The sequence below is a fragment of the Oncorhynchus keta genome, unplaced genomic scaffold (assembly GCF_023373465.1).
Source record: "Oncorhynchus keta strain PuntledgeMale-10-30-2019 unplaced genomic scaffold, Oket_V2 Un_contig_21265_pilon_pilon, whole genome shotgun sequence".
Lineage (NCBI taxonomy): Eukaryota > Metazoa > Chordata > Actinopteri > Salmoniformes > Salmonidae > Oncorhynchus > Oncorhynchus keta.
In genome coordinates, this window is record NW_026282382.1 from 16,247 (window position 1) to 36,499 (window position 20,253).

Sequence of the window (20,253 nt, forward strand, 5' to 3'; positions counted from 1 at the left end):
TCACACAGGAAGCGGCGCAGGTCCTAATCCAGGCACTTGTCATCTCCCGTCTTGATTACTGCAACTCGCTGTTGGCTGGGCCCCCTGCCTGTGCCATTAAACCCCTACAACTCATCCAGAACGCCGCAGCCCGTCTGGTGTTCAACCTTCCCAAGTTCTCTCACGTCACCCCGCTCCTCCGCTCTCTCCACTGGCTTCCAGTTGAAGCTCGCATCCGCTACAAGACCATGGTGCTTGCCTACGGAGCTGTGAGGGGAACGGCACCTCAGTACCTCCAGGCTCTGATCAGGCCCTACACCCAAACAAGGGCACTGCGTTCATCCACCTCTGGCCTGCTCGCCTCCCTACCACTGAGGAAGTACAGTTCCCGCTCAGCCCAGTCAAAACTGTTCGCTGCTCTGGCCCCCAATGGTGGAACAAACTCCCTCACGACGCCAGGACAGCGGAGTCAATCACCACCTTCCGGAGACACCTGAAACCCCACCTCTTCAAGGAACACCTAGGATAGGGTAAGTAAGGGTAAGTAATCCTTCTCACCCCCCTTCTCCCCCAAAAAAAAGATTTAGATGCAAGTGGCTGTTCCACTGGATGTCATAAGGTGTATGCACCAATTTGTAAGCCGCTCTGGATAAGAGCGTCTGCTAAATGACTTAAATGTAAATGTAAATGTAGATCTAGCTGGTCTGTCATAATACAATAGAGACAGTAGATCTAGCTGGTCTGTCATAATACAATAGAGACAGCAGATCTTGCTGGTCTGGGATAATACAATAGAGACAGTAGATCTACCTGGTCTGTCATAATATAATAGAGACAATAGATCAAGCTGGTCTGTCAAAATATAACAGAGACAGTAGTTCTAGCTGTCCTGTCATAATATAATAGAGACAGTAGATCTAGCTGGTCTTTCAAAATATAATAGAGACAGTACATCTGTCATAATATAATAGAGACAGTAGATCTAGCTGGTATGTCATACAATAGATCTAGCTGGTCTTTCATAATATAATAGCGACAGTAGATCTAGCTGGTCTGTCATAATATAATAGAGACAGTAGATCTAGCTGGTGTGTCATACAATAGAGACAGTAGATCTAGCTGGTCTGTCATAATATTATAGAGACAGTAGATCTAGCTGGTCTGTCATAATATATTATAGACAGTAGATCTAGCTGATCTGTCATAATACAATAGAGACAGTAGATCTAGCTGATCTGTCATAATACAATAGAGACAGTAGATCTACCTGGTCTGTCATAATATAATAGAGACAGTAGATCAAGCTGGTCTGTCAAAATATAATAGAGACAGTAGATCTAGCTGGTCTGTCAAAATATAATAGAGACAGTAGATCTGTCATAATATAATAGAGACAGTAGATCTAGCTGGTCTGTCATAATATAATAGAGACAGTAGATCTAGCTGGTCTTTCAAAATATAATAGAGACAGTAGATCTGTCATAATATAATAGAGACAGTAGATCTAGCTGGTATGTCATACAATGGAGACAGTAGATCTAGCTGGTCTTTCAAAATATAATAGAGACAGTACATCTGTCATAATATAATAGAGACAGTAGATCTAGCTGGTATGTCATACACTAGATCTAGCTGGTCTTTCATAATATAATAGCGACAGTAGATCTAGCTGGTCTGTCATAATATAATAGAGACAGTAGATCTAGCTGGTGTGTCATACAATAGAGACAGTAGATCTAGCTGGTCTGTCATAATATTATAGAGACAGTAGATCTAGCTGGTCTGTCATAATATATTATAGACAGTAGATCTAGCTGATCTGTCATAATACAATAGAGACAGTAGATCTAGCTGGTCTGTCAAAATATAATAGAGACAGTAGATCTAGCTGGTCTTTCATAATATAATAGAGACAGTAGATCTAGCTGGTCTGTCATAATATAATAGAGACAGTAGATCTAGCTGATCTGTCATAATACAATAGAGACAGTAGATCTACCTGGTCTGTCATAATATAATAGAGACAGTAGATCAAGCTGGTCTGTCAAAATATAATAGAGACAGTAGATCTAGCTGGTCTGTCAAAATATAATAGAGACAGTAGATCTGTCAAAATATAATAGAGACAGTAGATCTAGCTGGTCTGTCATAATATAATAGAGACAGTAGATCTAGCTGGTCTTTCAAAATATAATAGAGACAGTAGATCTGTCATAATATAATAGAGACAGTAGATCTAGCTGGTATGTCATACAATGGAGACAGTAGATCTAGCTGGTCTTTCATAATATAATAGCGACAATAGATCTAGCTGGTCTGTCATAATATAATAGAGACAGTAGATCTAGCTGGTCTATCAAAGTATAACAGAGACAGTAGTTCTAGCTGGTCTGTCATAATATAATAGAGACAGTAGATCTAGCTGGTCTGTGATAATATAATAGAGACAGTATATCAAGCTGATCTGTCATAATACAATAGAGACAGTAGATCTAGCTGGTCTGTCATAATACAATAGAGACAGTAGATCTAGCTGGTCTGTCATAATACAATAGAGACAGCAGATCTTGCTGGTCTGGGATAATACAATAGAGACAGTAGATCTACCTGGTCTGTCATAATATAATAGAGACAATAGATCAAGCTGGTCTGTCAAAATATAACAGAGACAGTAGTTCTAGCTGTCCTGTCATAATATAATAGAGACAGTAGATCTAGCTGGTCTGTCAAAATATAATAGAGACAGTAGATCTGTCATAATATAATAGAGACAGTAGATCTAGCTGGTCTGTCATAATATAATAGAGACAATAGATCAAGCTGGTCTGTCAAAATATAACAGAGACAGTAGTTCTAGCTGGTCTGTCATAATATAATAGAGACAGTAGATCTAGCTGGTCTGTCAAAATATAATAGAGACAGTAGATCTGTAATAATATAATAGAGACAGTAGATCTAGCTGGTCTGTCATAATATAATAGAGACAGTAGATCTAGCTGGTCTTTCAAAATATAATAGAGACAGTACATCTGTCATAATATAATAGAGACAGTAGATCTAGCTGGTCTGTCATAATATAATAGAGACAGTAGATCTAGCTGGTGTGTCATACAATAGAGACAGTAGATCTAGCTGGTCTGTCATAATATTATAGAGACAGTAGATCTAGCTGGTCTGTCATAATATATTATAGACAGTAGATCTAGCTGATCTGTCATAATACAATAGAGACAGTAGATCTAGCTGGTCTGTCAAAATATAATAGAGACAGTAGATCTAGCTGGTCTTTCATAATATAATAGAGACAGTAGATCTAGCTGGTCTGTCATAATATAATAGAGACAGTAGATCTAGCTGATCTGTCATAATACAATAGAGACAGTAGATCTACCTGGTCTGTCATAATATAATAGAGACAGTAGATCAAGCTGGTCTGTCAAAATATAATAGAGACAGTAGATCTAGCTGGTCTGTCAAAATATAATAGAGACAGTAGATCTGTCATAATATAATAGAGACAGTAGATCTAGCTGGTCTGTCATAATATAATAGAGACAGTAGATCTAGCTGGTCTTTCAAAATACAATAGAGACAGTAGATCTGTCATAATATAATAGAGACAGTAGATCTAGCTGGTATGTCATACAATGGAGACAGTAGATCTAGCTGGTCTTTCATAATATAATAGCGACAATAGATCTAGCTGGTCTGTCATAATATAATAGAGACAGTAGATCTAGCTGGTCTATCAAAGTATAACAGAGACAGTAGTTCTAGCTGGTCTGTCATAATATAATAGAGACAGTAGATCTAGCTGGTCTGTCATAATATAATAGAGACAGTAGATCTAGCTGGTCTTTCAAAATATAATAGAGACATTAGATCTGTCATAATATAATAGAGACAGTAGATCTAGCTGGTATGTCATACAATGGAGACAGTAGATCTAGCTGGTCTTTCATAATATAATAGCGACAATAGATCTAGCTGGTCTGTCATAATATAATAGAGACAGTAGATCTAGCTGGTCTATCAAAGTATAACAGAGACAGTAGTTCTAGCTGGTCTGTCATAATATAATAGAGACAGTAGATCTAGCTGGTCTGTCATAATATATTAGAGACAGTAGATCAAGCTGGTCTGTCAAAATATAATAGAGACAGTAGATCTAGCTGGTCTGTGATAATACAATAGAGACAGTAGATCAAGCTGGTCTGTCAAAATATAATAGAGACAGTAGATCTAGCTGGTCTGACATAATATAATAGAGACAGTATATCAAGCTGATCTGTCATAATACAATAGAGACAGTAGATCTAGCTGGTCTGTCATAATACAATAGAGGCAGCAGATCTTGCTGGTCTGGGATAATACAATAGAGACAGTAGATCTACCTGGTCTGTCATACTATAATAGAGACAATAGATCAATCTGGTCTGTCAAAATATAACAGAGACAGTAGTTCTAGCTGGTCTGTCATAATATAATAGAGACAGTAGATCTAGCTGGTCTGTCAAAATATAATAGAGACAGTAGATCTGTCATAATATAATAGAGACAGTAGATCTAGCTGGTCTGTCATAATATAATAGAGACAATAGATCAAGCTGGTCTGTCAAAATATAACAGAGACAGTAGTTCTAGCTGGTCTGTCATAATATAATAGAGACAGTAAATCTAGCTGGTCTGTCAAAATATAATAGAGACAGTAGATCTGTCATAATATAATAGAGACAGTAGATCTAGCTGGTCTGTCATAATATAATAGAGACAGTAGATCTAGCTGGTCTTTCAAAATATAATAGAGACAGTACATCTGTCATAATATAATAGAGACAGTAGATCTAGCTGGTATGTCATACAATAGATCTAGCTGGTCTTTCATAATATAATAGCGACAGTAGATCTAGCTGGTCTGTCATAATATAATAGAGACAGTAGATCTAGCTGGTGTGTCATACAATAGAGACAGTAGATCTAGCTGGTCTGTCATAATATTATAGAGACAGTAGATCTAGCTGGTCTGTCATAATATATTATAGACAGTAGATCTAGCTGATCTGTCATAATACAATAGAGACAGTAGATCTAGCTGGTCTGTCAAAATATAATAGAGACAGTAGATCTAGCTGGTCTGTCATAATATAATAGAGACAGTAGATCTGTCATAATATAATAGAGACAGTAGATCTAGCTGGTATGTCATACAATGGAGACAGTAGATCTAGCTGGTCTTTCATAAAAGTGGTCCTGTAGCTCAGTTGGTAGAGCATGGCGCTTGTAACGCCAGGGTAGTGGGTTCGATCCCGGGACCACCCATACGTAGAATGTATGCACACATGACTGTAAGTCGCTTTGGATAAAAGCGTCTGCTAAATGGCATATATTATTATTATTATATTATCATAATATAATAGCGACAATAGATCTAGCTGGTCTGTCATAATATAATAGAGACAGTAGATCTAGCTGGTCTATCAAGTATAACAGAGACAGTAGTTCTAGCTGGTCTGTCATAATATAATAGAGACAGTAGATCTAGCTGGTCTGTCATAATATATTAGAGACAGTAGATCAAGCTGGTCTGTCAAAATATAATAGAGACAGTAGATCTAGCTGGTCTGTGATAATACAATAGAGACAGTAGATCAAGCTGGTCTGTCAAAATATAACAGAGACAGTAGATCTAGCTGGTCTGTCATAATATAACAGAGACAGTAGATCTACCTGGTCTGTCAAAATATAATAGAGAGTAGATCTAGCTGGTCTGTCATAATATAATAGAGACAGTAGATCTAGCTGGTCTGTCATAATACAATAGAGACAGTAGATCTACCTGGTCTGTCATAATATTTTAGAGACCGTAGATCTAGCTGGTATGTCATACAATAGATCGAGCTGGTCTTTCATAATATAATAGCGACAATAGATCTAGCTGGTCTGTCATAATATAATAGAGACAGTAGATCTAGCTGGTCTATCAAAGTATAACAGAGACAGTAGTTCTAGCTGGTCTGTCATAATATAATAGAGACAGTAGATCTAGCTGGTCTGTCATAATATATTAGAGACAGTAGATCAAGCTGGTCTGTCAAAATATAATAGAGACAGTAGATCTAGCTGGTCTGTGATAATATAATAGAGACAGTATATCAAGCTGATCTGTCATAATACAATAGAGACAGTAGATCTAGCTGGTCTGTCATAATACAATAGAGACAGTAGATCTAGCTGGTCTGTCATAATACAATAGAGACAGCAGATCTTGCTGGTCTGGGATAATACAATAGAGACAGTAGATCTACCTGGTCTGTCATAATATAATAGAGACAATAGATCAAGCTGGTCTGTCAAAATATAACAGAGACAGTAGTTCTAGCTGTCCTGTCATAATATAATAGAGACAGTAGATCTAGCTGGTCTGTCAAAATATAATAGAGACAGTAGATCTGTCATAATATAATAGAGACAGTAGATCTAGCTGGTCTGTCATAATATAATAGAGACAATAGATCAAGCTGGTCTGTCAAAATATAACAGAGACAGTAGTTCTAGCTGGTCTGTCATAATATAATAGAGACAGTAGATCTAGCTGGTCTGTCAAAATATAATAGAGACAGTAGATCTGTAATAATATAATAGAGACAGTAGATCTAGCTGGTCTGTCATAATATAATAGAGACAGTAGATCTAGCTGGTCTTTCAAAATATAATAGAGACAGTACATCTGTCATAATATAATAGAGACAGTAGATCTAGCTGGTCTGTCATAATATAATAGAGACAGTAGATCTAGCTGGTGTGTCATACAATAGAGACAGTAGATCTAGCTGGTCTGTCATAATATTATAGAGACAGTAGATCTAGCTGGTCTGTCATAATATATTATAGACAGTAGATCTAGCTGATCTGTCATAATACAATAGAGACAGTAGATCTAGCTGGTCTGTCAAAATATAATAGAGACAGTAGATCTAGCTGGTCTTTCATAATATAATAGAGACAGTAGATCTAGCTGGTCTGTCATAATATAATAGAGACAGTAGATCTAGCTGATCTGTCATAATACAATAGAGACAGTAGATCTACCTGGTCTGTCATAATATAATAGAGACAGTAGATCAAGCTGGTCTGTCAAAATATAATAGAGACAGTAGATCTAGCTGGTCTGTCAAAATATAATAGAGACAGTAGATCTGTCATAATATAATAGAGACAGTAGATCTAGCTGGTCTGTCATAATATAATAGAGACAGTAGATCTAGCTGGTCTTTCAAAATACAATAGAGACAGTAGATCTGTCATAATATAATAGAGACAGTAGATCTAGCTGGTATGTCATACAATGGAGACAGTAGATCTAGCTGGTCTTTCATAATATAATAGCGACAATAGATCTAGCTGGTCTGTCATAATATAATAGAGACAGTAGATCTAGCTGGTCTATCAAAGTATAACAGAGACAGTAGTTCTAGCTGGTCTGTCATAATATAATAGAGACAGTAGATCTAGCTGGTCTGTCATAATATAATAGAGACAGTAGATCTAGCTGGTCTTTCAAAATATAATAGAGACAGTAGATCTGTCATAATATAATAGAGACAGTAGATCTAGCTGGTATGTCATACAATGGAGACAGTAGATCTAGCTGGTCTTTCATAATATAATAGCGACAATAGATCTAGCTGGTCTGTCATAATATAATAGAGACAGTAGATCTAGCTGGTCTATCAAAGTATAACAGAGACAGTAGTTCTAGCTGGTCTGTCATAATATAATAGAGACAGTAGATCTAGCTGGTCTGTCATAATATATTAGAGACAGTAGATCAAGCTGGTCTGTCAAAATATAATAGAGACAGTAGATCTAGCTGGTCTGTGATAATACAATAGAGACAGTAGATCAAGCTGGTCTGTCAAAATATAATAGAGACAGTAGATCTAGCTGGTCTGACATAATATAATAGAGACAGTATATCAAGCTGATCTGTCATAATACAATAGAGACAGTAGATCTAGCTGGTCTGTCATAATACAATAGAGGCAGCAGATCTTGCTGGTCTGGGATAATACAATAGAGACAGTAGATCTACCTGGTCTGTCATACTATAATAGAGACAATAGATCAATCTGGTCTGTCAAAATATAACAGAGACAGTAGTTCTAGCTGGTCTGTCAAAATATAATAGAGACAGTAGATATGTCATAATATAATAGAGACAGTAGATCTAGCTGGTCTGTCATAATATAATAGAGACAATAGATCAAGCTGGTCTGTCAAAATATAACAGAGACAGTAGTTCTAGCTGGTCTGTCATAATATAATAGAGACAGTAGATCTAGCTGGTCTGTCAAAATATAATAGAGACAGTAGATCTGTCATAATATAATAGAGACAGTAGATCTAGCTGGTCTGTCATAATATAATAGAGACAGTAGATCTAGCTGGTCTTTCAAAATATAATAGAGACAGTACATCTGTCATAATATAATAGAGACAGTAGATCTAGCTGGTATGTCATACAATAGATCTAGCTGGTCTTTCATAATATAATAGCGACAGTAGATCTAGCTGGTCTGTCATAATATAATAGAGACAGTAGATCTAGCTGGTGTGTCATACAATAGAGACAGTAGATCTAGCTGGTCTGTCATAATATTATAGAGACAGTAGATCTAGCTGGTCTGTCATAATATATTATAGACAGTAGATCTAGCTGATCTGTCATAATACAATAGAGACAGTAGATCTAGCTGGTCTGTCAAAATATAATAGAGACAGTAGATCTAGCTGGTCTGTCATAATATAATAGAGACAGTAGATCTAGCTGGTCTGTCATAATATGAGACAGTAGATCAAGCTGGTCTGTCATAATATGAGACAGTAGATAGAGCTGGTCTGTCAAAATATAACAGAGACAGTAGTTCTAGCTGGTCTGTCATAATATAGAGACAGTAGATCTAGCTGGTCTGATAATATAATAGAGACAGTATATCAAGCTGGTCTGTCATAATACAATAGAGACAGTAGATCTAGCTGGTCTGTCAAAATATAATAGAGACAGTAGATCTAGCTGGTCTGTCATAATATAATAGAGACAGTAGATCTAGCTGATCTGTCATAATACAATAGAGACAGTAGATCTACCTGGTCTGTCATAATATAATAGAGACAGTAGATCAAGCTGGTCTGTCAAAATATAATAGAGACAGTAGATCTAGCTGGTCTTTCAAAATATAATAGAGACAGTAGATCTGTCATAATATAATAGAGACAGTAGATCTAGCTGGTATGTCATACAATGGAGACAGTAGATCTAGCTGGTCTTTCATAATATAATAGCGACAATAGATCTAGCTGGTCTGTCATAATATAATAGAGACAGTAGATCTAGCTGGTCTATCAAAGTATAACAGAGACAGTAGTTCTAGCTGGTCTGTCATAATATAATAGAGACAGTAGATCTAGCTGGTCTGTCATAATATATTAGAGACAGTAGATCAAGCTGGTCTGTCAAAATATAATAGAGACAGTAGATCTAGCTGGTCTGTGATAATACAATAGAGACAGTAGATCAAGCTGGTCTGTCAAAATATAATAGAGACAGTAGATCTAGCTGGTCTGACATAATATAATAGAGACAGTATATCAAGCTGATCTGTCATAATACAATAGAGACAGTAGATCTAGCTGGTCTGTCATAATACAATAGAGGCAGCAGATCTTGCTGGTCTGGGATAATACAATAGAGACAGTAGATCTACCTGGTCTGTCATAATATAATAGAGACAATAGATCAATCTGGTCTGTCAAAATATAACAGAGACAGTAGTTCTAGCTGGTCTGTCATAATATAATAGAGACAGTAGATCTAGCTGGTCTGTCAAAATATAATAGAGACAATAGATCAAGCTGGTCTGTCAAAATATAACAGAGACAGTAGTTCTAGCTGGTCTGTCATAATATAATAGAGACAGTAGATCTAGCTGGTCTGTCAAAATATAATAGAGACAGTAGATCTGTCATAATATAATAGAGACAGTAGATCTAGCTGGTCTGTCATAATATAATAGAGACAATAGATCAAGCTGGTCTGTCAAAATATAACAGAGACAGTAGTTCTAGCTGGTCTGTCATAATATAATAGAGACAGTAGATCTAGCTGGTCTGTCATAATATAATAGAGACAGTAGATCTAGCTGGTCTTTCAAAATATAATAGAGACAGTACATCTGTCATAATATAATAGAGACAGTAGATCTAGCTGGTATGTCATACAATAGATCTAGCTGGTCTTTCATAATATAATAGCGACAGTAGATCTAGCTGGTCTGTCATAATATAACAGAGACAGTAGATCAAGCTGGTCTTTCAAAATATAACAGAGACAGTAGATCTAGCTGGTCTGTCATAATATAATAGAGAGTAGATCTAGCTGGTATGTAATACAATAGAGACAGTAGATCTAGCTGGTCTGTCATAATATAATAGAGACAGTAGATCTAGCTGGTCTGTCATAATATGAGACAGTAGATCAAGCTGGTCTGTCATAATATGAGACAGTAGATAGAGCTGGTCTGTCAAAATATAACAGAGACAGTAGTTCTAGCTGGTCTGTCATAATATAGAGACAGTAGATCTAGCTGGTCTAATAATATAATAGAGACAGTATATCAAGCTGGTCTGTCAAATAATAACAGAGACAGTAGTTCTAGCTGGTCTGTCATAATATAATAGAGACAGTAGATCTAGCTGGTCTGTCATAATATAATAGAGACAGTAGATCTAGCTGGTATGTCATAATATAATAGAGACAGTAGATCTAGCTGGTCTGTCATAATATAATAGAGACAGTAGATCTAGCTGGTCTGTCAAAATATAATAGAGACAGTAGATCTGTCATAATATAATAGAGACAGTAGATCTAGCTGGTCTGTCATAATATAATAGAGACAATAGATCAAGCTGGTCTGTCAAAACATAACAGAGACAGTAGTTCTAGCTGGTCTGTCATAATATAATAGAGACAGTAGATCTAGCTGGTCTGTCATAATATAATAGAGACAGTAGATCTAGCTGGTATGTCATACAATAGATCTAGCTGGTCTTTCATAATATAATAGCGACAGTAGATCTAGCTGGTCTGTCATAATATAATAGAGACAGTAGATCTAGCTGGTATGTCAAAATATAATAGAGACAGTAGATCTAGCTGGTCTGTCATAATATTATAGAGACAGTAGATCTAGCTGGTCTGTCATAATATATTATAGACAGTAGATCTAGCTGATCTGTCATAATACAATAGAGACAGTAGATCTAGCTGGTCTGTCAAAATATAATAGAGACAGTAGATCTAGCTGGTCTTTCATAATATAATAGAGACAGTAGATCTAGCTGGTCTGTCATAATATAATAGAGACAGTAGATCTAGCTGATCTGTCATAATACAATAGAGACAGTAGATCTACCTGGTCTGTCATAATATAATAGAGACAGTAGATCAAGCTGGTCTGTCAAAATATAGAGACAGTAGATCTGTCATAATATAATAGAGACAGTAGATCTAGCTGGTCTGTCATAATATAATAGAGACAGTAGATCTAGCTGGTCTTTCAAAATATAATAGAGACAGTAGATCTGTCATAATACAATGGAGACAGTAGATCTAGCTGGTCTTTCATAATATAATAGCGACAATAGATCTAGCTGGTCTGTCATAATATAATAGAGACAGTAGATCTAGCTGGTCTATCAAAGTATAACAGAGACAGTAGATCTAGCTGGTCTGTCATAATATATTAGAGACAGTAGATCAAGCTGGTCTGTCAAAATATAATAGAGACAGTAGATCTAGCTGGTCTGTGATAATACAATAGATACAGTAGATCTACCTGGTCTGTCATAATATTTTAGAGACAGTAGATCTAGCTGGTATGTCATACAATAGAGACAGTAGATCTAGCTGGTCTGTCATAATATAATAGCGACAGTAGATCTAGCTGGTCTGTCATAATATAATAGAGACAGTAGATATAGCTGGTCTGTCATAATATAATAGAGACAGTAGATCTAGCTGGTCTGTCAAAATATAATAGAGACAGTAGATCTGTCATAATATAATAGAGACAGTAGATCTAGCTGGTCTGTCATAATATAATAGAGACAATAGATCAAGCTGGTCTGTCAAAATATAACAGAGACAGTAGTTCTAGCTGGTCTGTCATAATATAATAGAGACAGTAGATCTAGCTGGTCTGTCAAAATATAATAGAGACAGTAGATCTGTAATAATATAATAGAGACAGTAGATCTAGCTGGTCTGTCATAATATAATAGAGACAGTAGATCTAGCTGGTCTTTCAAAATATAATAGAGACAGTACATCTGTCATAATATAATAGAGACAGTAGATCTAGCTGGTCTGTCATAATATAATAGAGACAGTAGATCTAGCTGGTGTGTCATACAATAGAGACAGTAGATCTAGCTGGTCTGTCATAATATTATAGAGACAGTAGATCTAGCTGGTCTGTCATAATATATTATAGACAGTAGATCTAGCTGATCTGTCATAATACAATAGAGACAGTAGATCTAGCTGGTCTGTCAAAATATAATAGAGACAGTAGATCTAGCTGGTCTTTCATAATATAATAGAGACAGTAGATCTAGCTGGTCTGTCATAATATAATAGAGACAGTAGATCTAGCTGATCTGTCATAATACAATAGAGACAGTAGATCTACCTGGTCTGTCATAATATAATAGAGACAGTAGATCAAGCTGGTCTGTCAAAATATAATAGAGACAGTAGATCTAGCTGGTCTGTCAAAATATAATAGAGACAGTAGATCTGTCATAATATAATAGAGACAGTAGATCTAGCTGGTCTGTCATAATATAATAGAGACAGTAGATCTAGCTGGTCTTTCAAAATACAATAGAGACAGTAGATCTGTCATAATATAATAGAGACAGTAGATCTAGCTGGTATGTCATACAATGGAGACAGTAGATCTAGCTGGTCTTTCATAATATAATAGCGACAATAGATCTAGCTGGTCTGTCATAATATAATAGAGACAGTAGATCTAGCTGGTCTATCAAAGTATAACAGAGACAGTAGTTCTAGCTGGTCTGTCATAATATAATAGAGACAGTAGATCTAGCTGGTCTGTCATAATATAATAGAGACAGTAGATCTAGCTGGTCTTTCAAAATATAATAGAGACATTAGATCTGTCATAATATAATAGAGACAGTAGATCTAGCTGGTATGTCATACAATGGAGACAGTAGATCTAGCTGGTCTTTCATAATATAATAGCGACAATAGATCTAGCTGGTCTGTCATAATATAATAGAGACAGTAGATCTAGCTGGTCTATCAAAGTATAACAGAGACAGTAGTTCTAGCTGGTCTGTCATAATATAATAGAGACAGTAGATCTAGCTGGTCTGTCATAATATATTAGAGACAGTAGATCAAGCTGGTCTGTCAAAATATAATAGAGACAGTAGATCTAGCTGGTCTGTGATAATACAATAGAGACAGTAGATCAAGCTGGTCTGTCAAAATATAATAGAGACAGTAGATCTAGCTGGTCTGACATAATATAATAGAGACAGTATATCAAGCTGATCTGTCATAATACAATAGAGACAGTAGATCTAGCTGGTCTGTCATAATACAATAGAGGCAGCAGATCTTGCTGGTCTGGGATAATACAATAGAGACAGTAGATCTACCTGGTCTGTCATACTATAATAGAGACAATAGATCAATCTGGTCTGTCAAAATATAACAGAGACAGTAGTTCTAGCTGGTCTGTCATAATATAATAGAGACAGTAGATCTAGCTGGTCTGTCAAAATATAATAGAGACAGTAGATCTGTCATAATATAATAGAGACAGTAGATCTAGCTGGTCTGTCATAATACAATAGAGACAGTAGATCTAGCTGGTCTGTCATAATACAATAGAGACAGCAGATCTTGCTGGTCTGGGATAATACAATAGAGACAGTAGATCTACCTGGTCTGTCATAATATAATAGAGACAATAGATCAAGCTGGTCTGTCAAAATATAACAGAGACAGTAGTTCTAGCTGTCCTGTCATAATATAATAGAGACAGTAGATCTAGCTGGTCTGTCAAAATATAATAGAGACAGTAGATCTGTCATAATATAATAGAGACAGTAGATCTAGCTGGTCTGTCATAATATAATAGAGACAATAGATCAAGCTGGTCTGTCAAAATATAACAGAGACAGTAGTTCTAGCTGGTCTGTCATAATATAATAGAGACAGTAGATCTAGCTGGTCTGTCAAAATATAATAGAGACAGTAGATCTGTAATAATATAATAGAGACAGTAGATCTAGCTGGTCTGTCATAATATAATAGAGACAGTAGATCTAGCTGGTCTTTCAAAATATAATAGAGACAGTACATCTGTCATAATATAATAGAGACAGTAGATCTAGCTGGTCTGTCATAATATAATAGAGACAGTAGATCTAGCTGGTGTGTCATACAATAGAGACAGTAGATCTAGCTGGTCTGTCATAATATTATAGAGACAGTAGATCTAGCTGGTCTGTCATAATATATTATAGACAGTAGATCTAGCTGATCTGTCATAATACAATAGAGACAGTAGATCTAGCTGGTCTGTCAAAATATAATAGAGACAGTAGATCTAGCTGGTCTTTCATAATATAATAGAGACAGTAGATCTAGCTGGTCTGTCATAATATAATAGAGACAGTAGATCTAGCTGATCTGTCATAATACAATAGAGACAGTAGATCTACCTGGTCTGTCATAATATAATAGAGACAGTAGATCAAGCTGGTCTGTCAAAATATAATAGAGACAGTAGATCTAGCTGGTCTGTCAAAATATAATAGAGACAGTAGATCTGTCATAATATAATAGAGACAGTAGATCTAGCTGGTCTGTCATAATATAATAGAGACAGTAGATCTAGCTGGTCTTTCAAAATACAATAGAGACAGTAGATCTGTCATAATATAATAGAGACAGTAGATCTAGCTGGTATGTCATACAATGGAGACAGTAGATCTAGCTGGTCTTTCATAATATAATAGCGACAATAGATCTAGCTGGTCTGTCATAATATAATAGAGACAGTAGATCTAGCTGGTCTATCAAAGTATAACAGAGACAGTAGTTCTAGCTGGTCTGTCATAATATAATAGAGACAGTAGATCTAGCTGGTCTGTCATAATATAATAGAGACAGTAGATCTAGCTGGTCTTTCAAAATATAATAGAGACAGTAGATCTGTCATAATATAATAGAGACAGTAGATCTAGCTGGTATGTCATACAATGGAGACAGTAGATCTAGCTGGTCTTTCATAATATAATAGCGACAATAGATCTAGCTGGTCTGTCATAATATAATAGAGACAGTAGATCTAGCTGGTCTATCAAAGTATAACAGAGACAGTAGTTCTAGCTGGTCTGTCATAATATAATAGAGACAGTAGATCTAGCTGGTCTGTCATAATATATTAGAGACAGTAGATCAAGCTGGTCTGTCAAAATATAATAGAGACAGTAGATCTAGCTGGTCTGTGATAATACAATAGAGACAGTAGATCAAGCTGGTCTGTCAAAATATAATAGAGACAGTAGATCTAGCTGGTCTGACATAATATAATAGAGACAGTATATCAAGCTGATCTGTCATAATACAATAGAGACAGTAGATCTAGCTGGTCTGTCATAATACAATAGAGGCAGCAGATCTTGCTGGTCTGGGATAATACAATAGAGACAGTAGATCTACCTGGTCTGTCATACTATAATAGAGACAATAGATCAATCTGGTCTGTCAAAATATAACAGAGACAGTAGTTCTAGCTGGTCTGTCAAAATATAATAGAGACAGTAGATATGTCATAATATAATAGAGACAGTAGATCTAGCTGGTCTGTCATAATATAATAGAGACAATAGATCAAGCTGGTCTGTCAAAATATAACAGAGACAGTAGTTCTAGCTGGTCTGTCATAATATAATAGAGACAGTAGATCTAGCTGGTCTGTCAAAATATAATAGAGACAGTAGATCTGTCATAATATAATAGAGACAGTAGATCTAGCTGGTCTGTCATAATATAATAGAGACAGTAGATCTAGCTGGTCTTTCAAAATATAATAGAGACAGTACATCTGTCATAATATAATAGAGACAGTAGATCTAGCTGGTATGTCATACAATAGATCTAGCTGGTCTTTCATAATATAATAGCGACAGTAGATCTAGCTGGTCTGTCATAATATAATAGAGACAGTAGATCTAGCTGGTGTGTCATACAATAGAGACAGTAGATCTAGCTGGTCTGTCATAATATTATAGAGACAGTAGATCTAGCTGGTCTGTCATAATATATTATAGACAGTAGATCTAGCTGATCTGTCATAATACAATAGAGACAGTAGATCTAGCTCGTCTGTCAAAATATAATAGAGACAGTAGATCTAGCTGGTCTGTCATAATATAATAGAGACAGTAGATCTAGCTGGTCTGTCATAATATGAGACAGTAGATCAAGCTGGTCTGTCATAATATGAGACAGTAGATAGAGCTGGTCTGTCAAAATATAACAGAGACAGTAGTTCTAGCTGGTCTGTCATAATATAGAGACAGTAGATCTAGCTGGTCTGATAATATAATAGAGACAGTATATCAAGCTGGTCTGTCATAATACAATAGAGACAGTAGATCTAGCTGGTCTGTCAAAATATAATAGAGACAGTAGATCTAGCTGGTCTGTCATAATATAATAGAGACAGTAGATCTAGCTGATCTGTCATAATACAATAGAGACAGTAGATCTACCTGGTCTGTCATAATATAATAGAGACAGTAGATCAAGCTGGTCTGTCAAAATATAATAGAGACAGTAGATCTAGCTGGTCTTTCAAAATATAATAGAGACAGTAGATCTGTCATAATATAATAGAGACAGTAGATCTAGCTGGTATGTCATACAATGGAGACAGTAGATCTAGCTGGTCTTTCATAATATAATAGCGACAATAGATCTAGCTGGTCTGTCATAATATAATAGAGACAGTAGATCTAGCTGGTCTATCAAAGTATAACAGAGACAGTAGTTCTAGCTGGTCTGTCATAATATAATAGAGACAGTAGATCTAGCTGGTCTGTCATAATATATTAGAGACAGTAGATCAAGCTGGTCTGTCAAAATATAATAGAGACAGTAGATCTAGCTGGTCTGTGATAATACAATAGAGACAGTAGATCAAGCTGGTCTGTCAAAATATAATAGAGACAGTAGATCTAGCTGGTCTGACATAATATAATAGAGACAGTATATCAAGCTGATCTGTCATAATACAATAGAGACAGTAGATCTAGCTGGTCTGTCATAATACAATAGAGGCAGCAGATCTTGCTGGTCTGGGATAATACAATAGAGACAGTAGATCTACCTGGTCTGTCATAATATAATAGAGACAATAGATCAATCTGGTCTGTCAAAATATAACAGAGACAGTAGTTCTAGCTGGTCTGTCATAATATAATAGAGACAGTAGATCTAGCTGGTCTGTCAAAATATAATAGAGACAATAGATCAAGCTGGTCTGTCAAAATATAACAGAGACAGTAGTTCTAGCTGGTCTGTCATAATATAATAGAGACAGTAGATCTAGCTGGTCTGTCAAAATATAATAGAGACAGTAGATCTGTCATAATATAATAGAGACAGTAGATCTAGCTGGTCTGTCATAATATAATAGAGACAATAGATCAAGCTGGTCTGTCAAAATATAACAGAGACAGTAGTTCTAGCTGGTCTGTCATAATATAATAGAGACAGTAGATCTAGCTGGTCTGTCATAATATAATAGAGACAGTAGATCTAGCTGGTCTTTCAAAATATAATAGAGACAGTACATCTGTCATAATATAATAGAGACAGTAGATCTAGCTGGTATGTCATACAATAGATCTAGCTGGTCTTTCATAATATAATAGCGACAGTAGATCTAGCTGGTCTGTCATAATATTATAGAGACAGTAGATCTAGCTGGTCTGTCATAATATATTATAGACAGTAGATCTAGCTGATCTGTCATAATACAATAGAGACAGTAGATCTAGCTGGTCTGTCAAAATATAATAGAGACAGTAGATCTAGCTGGTCTGTCATAATATAATAGAGACAGTAGATCTAGCTGGTATGTAATACAATAGAGACAGTAGATCTAGCTGGTCTGTCATAATATAATAGAGACAGTAGATCTAGCTGGTCTGTCATAATATGAGACAGTAGATCAAGCTGGTCTGTCATAATATGAGACAGTAGATAGAGCTGGTCTGTCAAAATATAACAGAGACAGTAGTTCTAGCTGGTCTGTCATAATATAGAGACAGTAGATCTAGCTGGTCTGATAATATAATAGAGACAGTATATCAAGCTGGTCTGTCAAATAATAACAGAGACAGTAGTTCTAGCTGGTCTGTCATAATATAATAGAGACAGTAGATCTAGCTGGTCTGTCATAATATTATAGAGACAGTAGATCTAGCTGGTATGTCATAATACAATAGAGACAGTAGATCAAGCTGGTCTGTCAAAATATAATAGAGACAGTAGATCTAGCTGGTCTGTCATAATATAATAGAGACAGTAGATCAAGCTGGTCTGTCAAAATATAATAGAGACAGTAGATCTAGCTGGTATGTCAAAATATAATAGAGACAGTAGATCTAGCTGGTCTGTCATAATATAATAGAAACAGTAGATCTAGCTGGTCTGTCATAATATAATAGAGACAGTAGATCTAGCTGGTATGTCATAATATAATAGAGACAGTAGATCTAGCTGCTCTGTCATAATATAATAGAGACAGTAGATCTAGCTGGTCTGTCAAAATATAATAGAGACAGTAGATCTGTCATAATATAATAGAGACAGTAGATCTAGCTGGTCTGTCATAATATAATAGAGACAATAGATCAAGCTGGTCTGTCAAAACATAACAGAGACAGTAGTTCTAGCTGGTCTGTCATAATATAATAGAGACAGTAGATCTAGCTGGTCTGTCATAATATAATAGAGACAGTAGATCTAGCTGGTATGTCATACAATAGATCTAGCTGGTCTTTCATAATATAATAGCGACAGTAGATCTAGCTGGTCTGTCATAATATAATAGAGACAGTAGATCTAGCTGGTATGTCAAAATATAATAGAGACAGTAGATCTAGCTGGTCTGTCATAATATTATAGAGACAGTAGATCTAGCTGGTCTGTCATAATATATTATAGACAGTAGATCTAGCTGATCTGTCATAATACAATAGAGACAGTAGATCTAGCTGGTCTGTCAAAATATAATAGAGACAGTAGATCTAGCTGGTCTTTCATAATATAATAGAGACAGTAGATCTAGCTGGTCTGTCATAATATAATAGAGACAGTAGATCTAGCTGATCTGTCATAATACAATAGAGACAGTAGATCTACCTGGTCTGTCATAATATAATAGAGACAGTAGATCAAGCTGGTCTGTCAAAATATAGAGACAGTAGATCTGTCATAATATAATAGAGACAGTAGATCTAGCTGGTCTGTCATAATATAATAGAGACAGTAGATCTAGCTGGTCTTTCAAAATATAATAGAGACAGTAGATCTGTCATAATACAATGGAGACAGTAGATCTAGCTGGTCTTTCATAATATAATAGCGACAATAGATCTAGCTGGTCTGTCATAATATAATAGAGACAGTAGATCTAGCTGGTCTATCAAAGTATAACAGAGACAGTAGATCTAGCTGGTCTGTCATAATATATTAGAGACAGTAGATCAAGCTGGTCTGTCAAAATATAATAGAGACAGTAGATCTAGCTGGTCTGTGATAATACAATAGATACAGTAGATCTACCTGGTCTGTCATAATATTTTAGAGACAGTAGATCTAGCTGGTATGTCATACAATAGAGACAGTAGATCTAGCTGGTCTGTCATAATATAATAGCGACAGTAGATCTAGCTGGTCTGTCATAATATAATAGAGACAGTAGATATAGCTGGTCTGTCATAATATAATAGAGACAGTAGATCAAGCTGGTCTGTCATAATATAATAGAGACAGTAGATCTACCTGGTCTGTCAAAATATAATAGAGAGTAGATCTAGCTGGTCTGTCATAATATAACAGAGACAGTAGATCAAGCTGGTCTTTCAAAATATAAC